General features: G+C 41.2%; 1 long non-coding RNA gene across 1 annotated transcript in view; it reads left to right on the top strand.

The window, feature by feature from the left end:
* Window positions 1-739: 739 nt before the first annotated feature.
* Window positions 740-8,630, top strand: part of LOC115029703 — a 13,005-nt gene continuing 5,114 nt past the window's right edge. Inside the window, exons 1-4 of the long non-coding RNA XR_003835249.1 lie at window positions 740-897; window positions 1,323-1,453; window positions 3,004-3,069; window positions 3,150-3,300. This is a non-coding gene — a long non-coding RNA (uncharacterized LOC115029703). The remainder of the gene's footprint in view (window positions 898-1,322; window positions 1,454-3,003; window positions 3,070-3,149; window positions 3,301-8,630) is intronic.

Here is an 8,630-nt window from a genome sequence, read left to right as displayed (position 1 = left end):
ATCAGAAGTCCTACCCTCTTCTCTTTTGTACAGCTAATTGACTGATCAATTATTTTTTAAAAAACCAATCAGGAGGTGATGGAGAAGATGTTTATAACACAGAGACAGGGGATGCTTCATACCCTCTAGAGAGTACCAGAGACCCAGGAGGTGGGGTACTCTCAGGACTCATGGGGGAGTGACCTTAATGGGGAGAGGGAAGTGGAAGAGTCCACTCCAGTAGATAGACAGGGCCTGAAGTGGGGGAATAGAGCATACATGGGCTGGTTTGCCAGCTCACAGTCAAAATTTCAGACCCAGAATCGTTTCTGTCTAAAAGAACTGCAGGGACAAAAATGGAGAAAAGATGAATTCTATTTAATTATTTGGTTTCTGAAATTTAACTTTACTCGGCTCATCCCAAAGACCAGTGTGTATATTTGGCAGCCAAGAAGAGAGAGACATTTGGTCAACAGATTATTTTGCATTAGTGAACAGAACAATAAGGCAGCAATGTCCCAGCTTTAAAACTGGCCACCACTTACATATTGGAAGGAAAAAATTAACTCATGCCAAATTATGGAAAACCTGGAAGAGGAAAATAATAAACCCATTGAATTGGAATAAATGAGTACTCAAAGTGGAAAGGCTTACAGCTTGTGGACATCCTGGGAATCCTTCTTCTTAACTTTGCCTTGCTGCAAACTCTTTTCCACAGCACATATTGTGAAGTAGGACCACCTACTTGTCCTTTTCAGTGTCTGTGATGGTTACCTGAAGAGGCACGACAGAACAGTGATAGCACTATGCATTTACTGCAAACACTGGAAGCCATTGGGAAAAGAAGAGAACGACCAACACTCTTTCTTTTGTAGAATATTCTGCATGGAATCTGCAAAGTTTCCTAATGAATGACTGGTATGTATGTATGTGAGGAAACAGGGACAGAGTCCATTTTCAGTATTGAGCTTCATACAAAAGTTTCCCCAAGCCTGGTGTACTTTTTGTGATTTGCTTCTGGCATTTTTATGCCCTTAAAAACAAACAAACAAACAAACAAACAAACAAACCCCCAAGACGAACCGCTCCAGTAGTGCTTCACATTGTATTTTCTACCAGGTGCCAACTTGACTTCCATTTTCTGCTTTAGCCACACTGAGTTCCTGCTTTAAATAGATCCACCTCACAAAATAACAGCACGAAACAGTCGTCTCAGACTTTCTGTCTTGACTTTTGTTCTGTAAGAAAACTTATTACTTTCCCTTTCACACATTACTGCCACCTTCTCATGTCCCAATCAGGCTTGTGATCAAGTTGATACAATCATCCTCTGGTCTTTCTAGGTGGACAGGATGTTCTTACAACGTGAAGAATTATGGTAAACTTGACATTCCTGTTGGAGGTGTAGAAAGTAACTCTGTGGATGTGCCATTTTGACTTTAGAAGGTTTGAAGTTGTATTGACCTGAATTCAGGTATGTTGAATGTGATATTTAAAGTCATTGTTGTACTTGTTGTACTTATTTCATTTTCCCAAGAAAATAAGCACAATTCGGGCTGTTTGATAGTGTTCACTGGGTCGTGTACACAGATCAAGTTTGGCATCAATGAAGTCTTAAGGGGCAGGAGAGAAGCTTCAGGGTTAAAGTACTTGCACCTGCAGAGAACTTATGTTTGTGTTCCAGTATCAGCATGCATCTCACAACTGCCTATGACTCCAGTTCCAGGGAGGTTGAAAAACTCTTCCCGCCTCTGGACACTGCATTCACATAATACATACATACATACATACATACATACATACATACATACAAACATACTTGTAGACAGTCACACATATAAAATAAGAAAAAATAATTAAAATAAGTGTTTCAAATGTTATATTAGTTATTTTAGTATGTCATTTTAGTTTTTAAAAAGTTACAACTATTTGCACATGCAGTAGATGGCACATGTACAGGAATTAAAGGGTCCAGAGCTGTGAAGTTTGTTAAGTTCGGGTGCAAACCGCTATTTAGCTGAGCTTTAGGCCTGGCATATTTGCTTTCAATCTTCACTTTTTAATTAAAATTAGTTGAATTCAAATATAATTAGAAGATTTTACCCTTTCTTTTTTCCCCTCCAACCCTTCCCATGTAGCTTCCTTACTCTTGCTCAACTGTTTCTTAATTATTAATTATGTGAAATATATATGTATACAGTCCTGATATATAAACACAACCTACTCCAGCTGCATAATATTTCTTGCGTGTATATGACTTCAGGGCTGACCACTAGGTATTTGATTTTTGTTACATCACCCTTTATTAAACAAGCACCCACTGATCTTATCTTCATAGTACGGAATTAGACCCAATGCTGCTTGTATTCTAATACTAATATGGGGACCCCAAGACTCGTTACCCCAAAGGTGAGTGAGTCCCCATGTAAGACACTGAGTAAACCTGCCCCTAGTTAATTGTGATTCATAAATAAAGATGCCAACAGCCAATAGCTGGACAGAAGAGACATAGGTGGGGTTTCTCAGGCTTGGGGAGAGGGAACCATGAGGAGCGAAGGAGGAAGAAGCCACCATGGAATAGAAGAAAACTTTGCAGGAGAGGAGAAGGAGAAGCAGCCATAGGTTAAGAGAGAGGAGAGAGTATGGCCCTGGAGGCTGTCCAATTAGAGCTAAGAGCAGCTTAAATGAAACAAATTAAGTAATAACTAGGGGTTATTGATGGGAAAGTAGATTCCAACAGTACGGAGGGTAGGCAACTACCCAGCTATTGTGCTGCTTAAGGGTTTTTGTAAATATAAAGGCTGAGTATGTCTTTCTTCTGGGAACCCAATGAACAAGGCTAGGTAAAACTCCAAGGCCAGGATTTTAAATAATTTTTAAACTAATTCTTATAGGAAAAAGATATAGTCTTAATCAGAAGAAAGTGTTCAATGGCCAATACTGTATCTAAGTTTTTCAACAAACAATCCAGTTGAGATTTACCCTAAATTATGCTCAATTGCTAATATTTGGTTCTATCCTTAGAATACACATACTGCTTGATATGTAAAAAGAATAGGGAGATGGTTGAAGACGCAGAAGCCAGGAGAGGTAAGAGACCTTCTTCACGGTAAACATAACTGCTTGACAGTACAGAATAGACAAGAATCAAATTCTGATTCCTCTTTCAGAAACACAACCTGAAAAAATTCTGTCCTGCAAGTGGTGAGCCACTAAATTTACAAAATACAGGAAGAAGCGATGTCAAAACCAAATTACTGTCTGAATATTTCACAGAAATCCCTGTCTATTGCTATAATCATCAGGATCATTATCTATTGGGTAAGCTCTAATGGGGTGTGATACTATTTTCTTTGTCTTGATCCTTGTAGTGTCTCATCATTAAGGCAAACTTGTGGAGAACTTCCTTTCTCCCCTATACCTGGGAAAGTCCATCATCGCTTATGTCTACCACACAGTGATGCACTTTCTATGCCAACCTTCTGGAAACTTGTTCCAACTGAAGTTCCTGAAGTCAGTCATAGAACTTACTCATAAGTCACATTCTTTAGAAAGCTTTGTGTGGAGAGGCCCACCCACCACGTGGCTAGGGTGGGCACATGAGATCCAGAGGCCTTCCCAGAGCATGGCCTGCATGGGGCAGGAGCCACTAAGATGCGCAAGTATGTGGTGGAGAGATGAGAAGCCAAGTGAAGCAGCATGGTTTGAGCATTATGAAGAGAGGTGGAACTGGAGATGGATGGGAAGGTGGAGAGGAGCCATCTGTAGCACACATTCTGATGTAAGTAGCCTGCCCTGACACTTGAGGCCATGGTGAAGTTCTAGCTCTTGTTGTTGCCAAGGGCCATGCCTGGGTCTGTGGCAGGAGTATGGGTCTGTGGCAGGAGTATGGGTCTATGTTGATGTCTATGATTGGCATTACTACCAAAGTCCTTGCAAGCATTCATGGTCTGGGATGCTTCCTGGGGCTATCTTGTGGTCCACAGGCTATGCAGAGTTGGCTTCTGCCCCTCACTGGCTGGGGCTCTCTGGAGAAAAGATCCTGTACCACACTTGGTTAGAACAGTAGAGCTGGCTCTCCTGGCATGAGCATGAGGGAGCTGGTTCTGCCTCACTTCTGCTGTGTGGTGGCAGAGAGAAGGAGAGATGGCATCCCCCCGCCCCCCCTCCCCCACTCCTCAAAGCTTCCTGGCCCTTCCTCTCACTCCATTCAGCATTTGGGACAGTGAGCCCTTCACCTGGTCTGGACAGCACAGTAGATCTGGCCCTGGTAGCATGGGTGCTCGTGGGCCTGCCCTAAGAGTATAAAAGTGGGAAAGCTGGGCTTGCCCCTTGCTGGCTGTGGGCAGTGCTCGAGAGCTTGCCCTGACAGAGTGGGTGTGGGAGAGTAGGCAAGCTGACCGACTCAGCTACCACCCAGGCCCAGATCTAGGGTTTTGAGTTGACCCACTCCAATGTCTACTCCATCTATGAACTGCTGGGCCCATGAACGTGATTGTCCTGCAGATCCAAAGCTGAAGAATCTCCCTGAAACAGAGCAACAGCAGGATATCCAAGAGGAGTTCCAATGACTATTCAGCACTGATTTTATAGCAGAAGTCAGAAGACTTGAGCCAGACCAATGACTCATTGCCATGAACATTTGCAAGTAAAGATGTGTGGGCAAAAGGGTGCACTGTATGACACACAACAGCTTCCACAGCCAAGATTTTTTTCTCTTAATTTTTATTCCTTTTCTTTTATGGGGGAATTTGCAAGAGTGGAGGGCAGAGAAGAGGGGAGGGGAAGATGAGTGATGTTGGAGTGCATGATGTGAAATTAATAGTCAATACAAAAATTTACAAAGTCAAAGGGCCTAGTGTGTATTAAGCATGTGTCAGCTCGCACAAGCTTCTCGATAAGCTCGCCCAAGCTTCTCATCAACATGGAAGCTACGCATGCTCAGTTCATTTGCTCAGGTTCCTCACAAGGTCTGATTGCCTTTGGGAAAAAGACAGAGGAATAAGTAGATATTGTGCAAATGCAGTTTTTAATAAGCATCTTTACATCAGAGGTCAGAGAAGATATATGGAGTGAGGAACATACAACTCACCTCTTCTGTTTAAAAGACAATGGCTGTCTTTAACTATTATCAAAATATCAGATCTCTGCTTTTCTCTTATTTACCACTATAGGATGATGGGATCTTTAATCAATCTCTCTCTCTCTCTTCCCCCTCAACAGTCCTCAAGCATGGTAAACAAATACTCAGGTTCTGATCTGCATACCCAGACCAAGGATTTTTATATACTCTGAGTGCAACAGCACATTCGGAATGATTTTTAAGTAGTTGATATTATGTACTGTGATATGATAACAGTTCCTACCAAATTATTTAGAACCCCAGACAACCAGATTCTTAAGTTGACATCTCCCTACTTCAAATCTCTTCTCTTCAAAGAACAACTTTTTCAGATCACTAATTTTTGATGATGTTAGGATCATGTCCTGAGTCCTGGTTTCATAATTTTGAGATGTGGCCATCCTGATTCATTTCCAATTAGCTGTCGATCTCCTCATATCTACTGCATTCCTCTCCCTTGTACTTCCAAATGTGGCTAAGCTCAAAGACATGGCACCGAAGATTCGTTAGCATTAGTTCTGGTTTTCAGTCTGCATTTACATTTCTGAGTCACTACCAAAGCATTCTAGACTCTTCTTTACCCTCTGGGAGATGTTCTGTGTGTCTATATCCATATGAGTAATTGCCCATCTGTTCTTTTTTTAAAAATTTCTGTACCCCAGAAGTTAATACTTTTTTGATAGCAATACTAGTCTCATCCCTTCTGCACTGAATTGAATTACAGTATTTTACATACAATACCTACACTGAATTCTAAAGGCAAAATATTGGGTCTTCTATGGCTTTTTACTTACTTTCTCTCTCTCTCTCTCTCTCTCTCTCTCTCTCTCTCTCTCTCTTTGTGTGTGTGTGTGTGTCTCTCTCTCTTTCTTTCTTTTTTGGTTTTCAAGACAGGGTTTCTCTGTATAGCCCTGGATGTCCTGGAACTCACTTTGTAGACCAGGCTGGCCTAGAATTCAGAAATCTGCCTGCCTCTGCCTCCCAAGTGCTGGGATTAAAGGCGTGTGCCACCACCACCCGGCTCTTTCTATGGCCTTTCTTATGATTTTCTCTGTTACTCACCCTATCTGATCCATTACCAATCTCGGTATATTCTGGTATATTCTGCTGTATTTAAACACACCCACTTGTCTCTCTTCCAGCAATCTTCACATTGGCAGCTCATACTTGGAAACCTGAAGTAGTATTCTTCTGACTGTACCTCATGCTTATTTTTGTGCCAGTACTATAACCATTAAATTTGTTTTGCAAAAAACTTCCAAGCTTCACAGACTATTTAATCAAGACCTGGATGTGTGGTTCAGTAGCTTAGTATTTGCCTAGACGCTCAAGGCCTGGTTTCCACTGAGAAAGAGAGAGAGGGGCCCGATTGCTTAAAAATCTTATATTCATAAAATATGTGGAAAGCAGAGACCAGCTAATTTGTGTAGTAGGTAAAATACAGGACTGTTATTTAATTTCTAGGGAAGAGATGGCAGAAAAACCCTGGTCTAAACACCCCTGTCACTTTCTTGTTGCTTCTTGTGTTTTGTGATTTTCTCCATCACTGAGTCACCTTGCTCACCACTCAGTGAGAAGCAGGTTAAGTTGTCAACTCAGCAACTTACCACAGATGCCAGCCCAGACTACTAGACCTACCAAAACTCTCAATCAATCACCATAGATGGTAAAAACAAGATATCCCAAGACAAATTCAAATTTATGCAATATTTATCCACAAATCCAGCCTTACAGAAAATACTAGAAGGAAAACCCCAAACCAAGGAGGTTAACTACATCCACGACAAAAATTCCATACCAGAGATAAATAATTCCATAACAGTAAAAAAAAAATAATGGAAACACACACACACACACACACACACACACACACACACCACACACACACACACACACACACACACACACACACAAACACACACACACACACACACCACTACCATCAAAATAACAGGATTTAGCAATCATTGGTCATTAATATCTTTAGGCTTAGGTTTTTATAAGCTTCTTTTATAATAAGGATTTTCAAATGCTTTGATCCTCCCTCATTTCTAGCCCACTTTTCCCCAGTCCCCCCTTTTTTTTGTTCCCAAAAGAACACCAGAAGTTCTTTGCCTTGCCTCTCTCAAAGAAGTGAAGATCTGCTAATATAAACAATCAACGAAGTGTTGCAAGGCTAGCTATGAAAGTGCCATGTTCCTGTCTGTTGAGTCCCACTCACACCCTCTCCAAACATCATGTGCCCTCCCACAGGTCTTACCTCAGCAAAACACCACTGGAGTCTGTATCACAGGACACAGCCAGAAACTTACACTTCAGATATCTTTCAACCCCAATGGACTCAATTTTCCAATAAAAAGACATTGGCTAGCATAATAGATTCAACAACAGGTACCTACCTTGGAAAATGGGCAGATAGCATATTCTTTACACCTCAGTTCCCCATTCACAATGGGATGGGAATTGTAACTTATCTTGTTAAGATGAAGTGACCTAATGTTCTCTCATTATTAGAGGCCATCTTTCCTTTAGAATAGCATTTAAAGAAATACAGACAGATAAGTAAATAGCCAATAAAACCCAGCCAGATAAATTCTGTAGCATAGGCACTTAAAAGATACCCTGACAGTTTAAGGGGGTGGGAATTAGAATTTTGAGGTAATGATGAGTGAGAATGACAGTATATTTAATGTGAGGGAGTATAATGCTATGAGATTTAATTCAAGTTCAATTTGGTTACCACCCTGAGGGCAGATAAAAGGGGCATAATGGAAAATTATTTAGGGAGCTGTTTCTGCTGATAATTCTCAGACTCACTGAGTGCTAACCACATGTCCAGCACCCTTCAAGGTACATTGCCTATATTCAATCAATTTAGTTCTCCTCCAATTCTAGTGAGGCAAGTTGCCATTTTATTTTATTGTTCTGTTTTATAAGTAAAACAAAGGGCCATAAAGTAGGTTCCCAGTTCAAACCATTGGTCCGTGGGAGTGCTGGGATTAGAATCTAGAGTCTGCTTACAGAACTCATTCTCTAAAACAGAAAGATATAAAATAACCTAGGAAGATGTGAGTGATGGTGAAAACACGACATTAGTCTCAGAAATGAGAAGTGGTTGTCCATATAAAATGGAGCTAGAATCAGTAGAGTTTGATGGTCGATTATATTAGAAGCTAAAGAAAAATAAATAATTTAACAGTTACATATTTGGCTTCAGAGTTTTGGTGGTTAGGTAGGCTTTCCTGAGATTGTGATCTTAAGGAGAGGGCTGATTTTTGTGGGGCAGAGAGACAATGTTAAGAATTTTGTGTTTATAGTTTTCAAACAACAACAACAACACCAAGACAAACCAAGACCCACACCAAAACCAATGAAATGATTCCTAGTGATATTCTGCTATACTCATATCAGTGCCTGCTCAGTCATCATCAGAGAGGCTTCCTCCAGCACCAAACATTATGGATTAGGAGGGGGGAGGGGGAGGGGAAGGGAGAGGGAGAGGGAGAGGGAGAGGGAGAGGGAGAGGGAG

This window comes from Mus caroli, chromosome 17 (assembly GCF_900094665.2).
Source record: "Mus caroli chromosome 17, CAROLI_EIJ_v1.1, whole genome shotgun sequence".
NCBI classification, from domain to species: Eukaryota; Metazoa; Chordata; class Mammalia; order Rodentia; family Muridae; genus Mus; species Mus caroli.
This window is presented reverse-complemented; position numbering and strand designations above follow the sequence as displayed.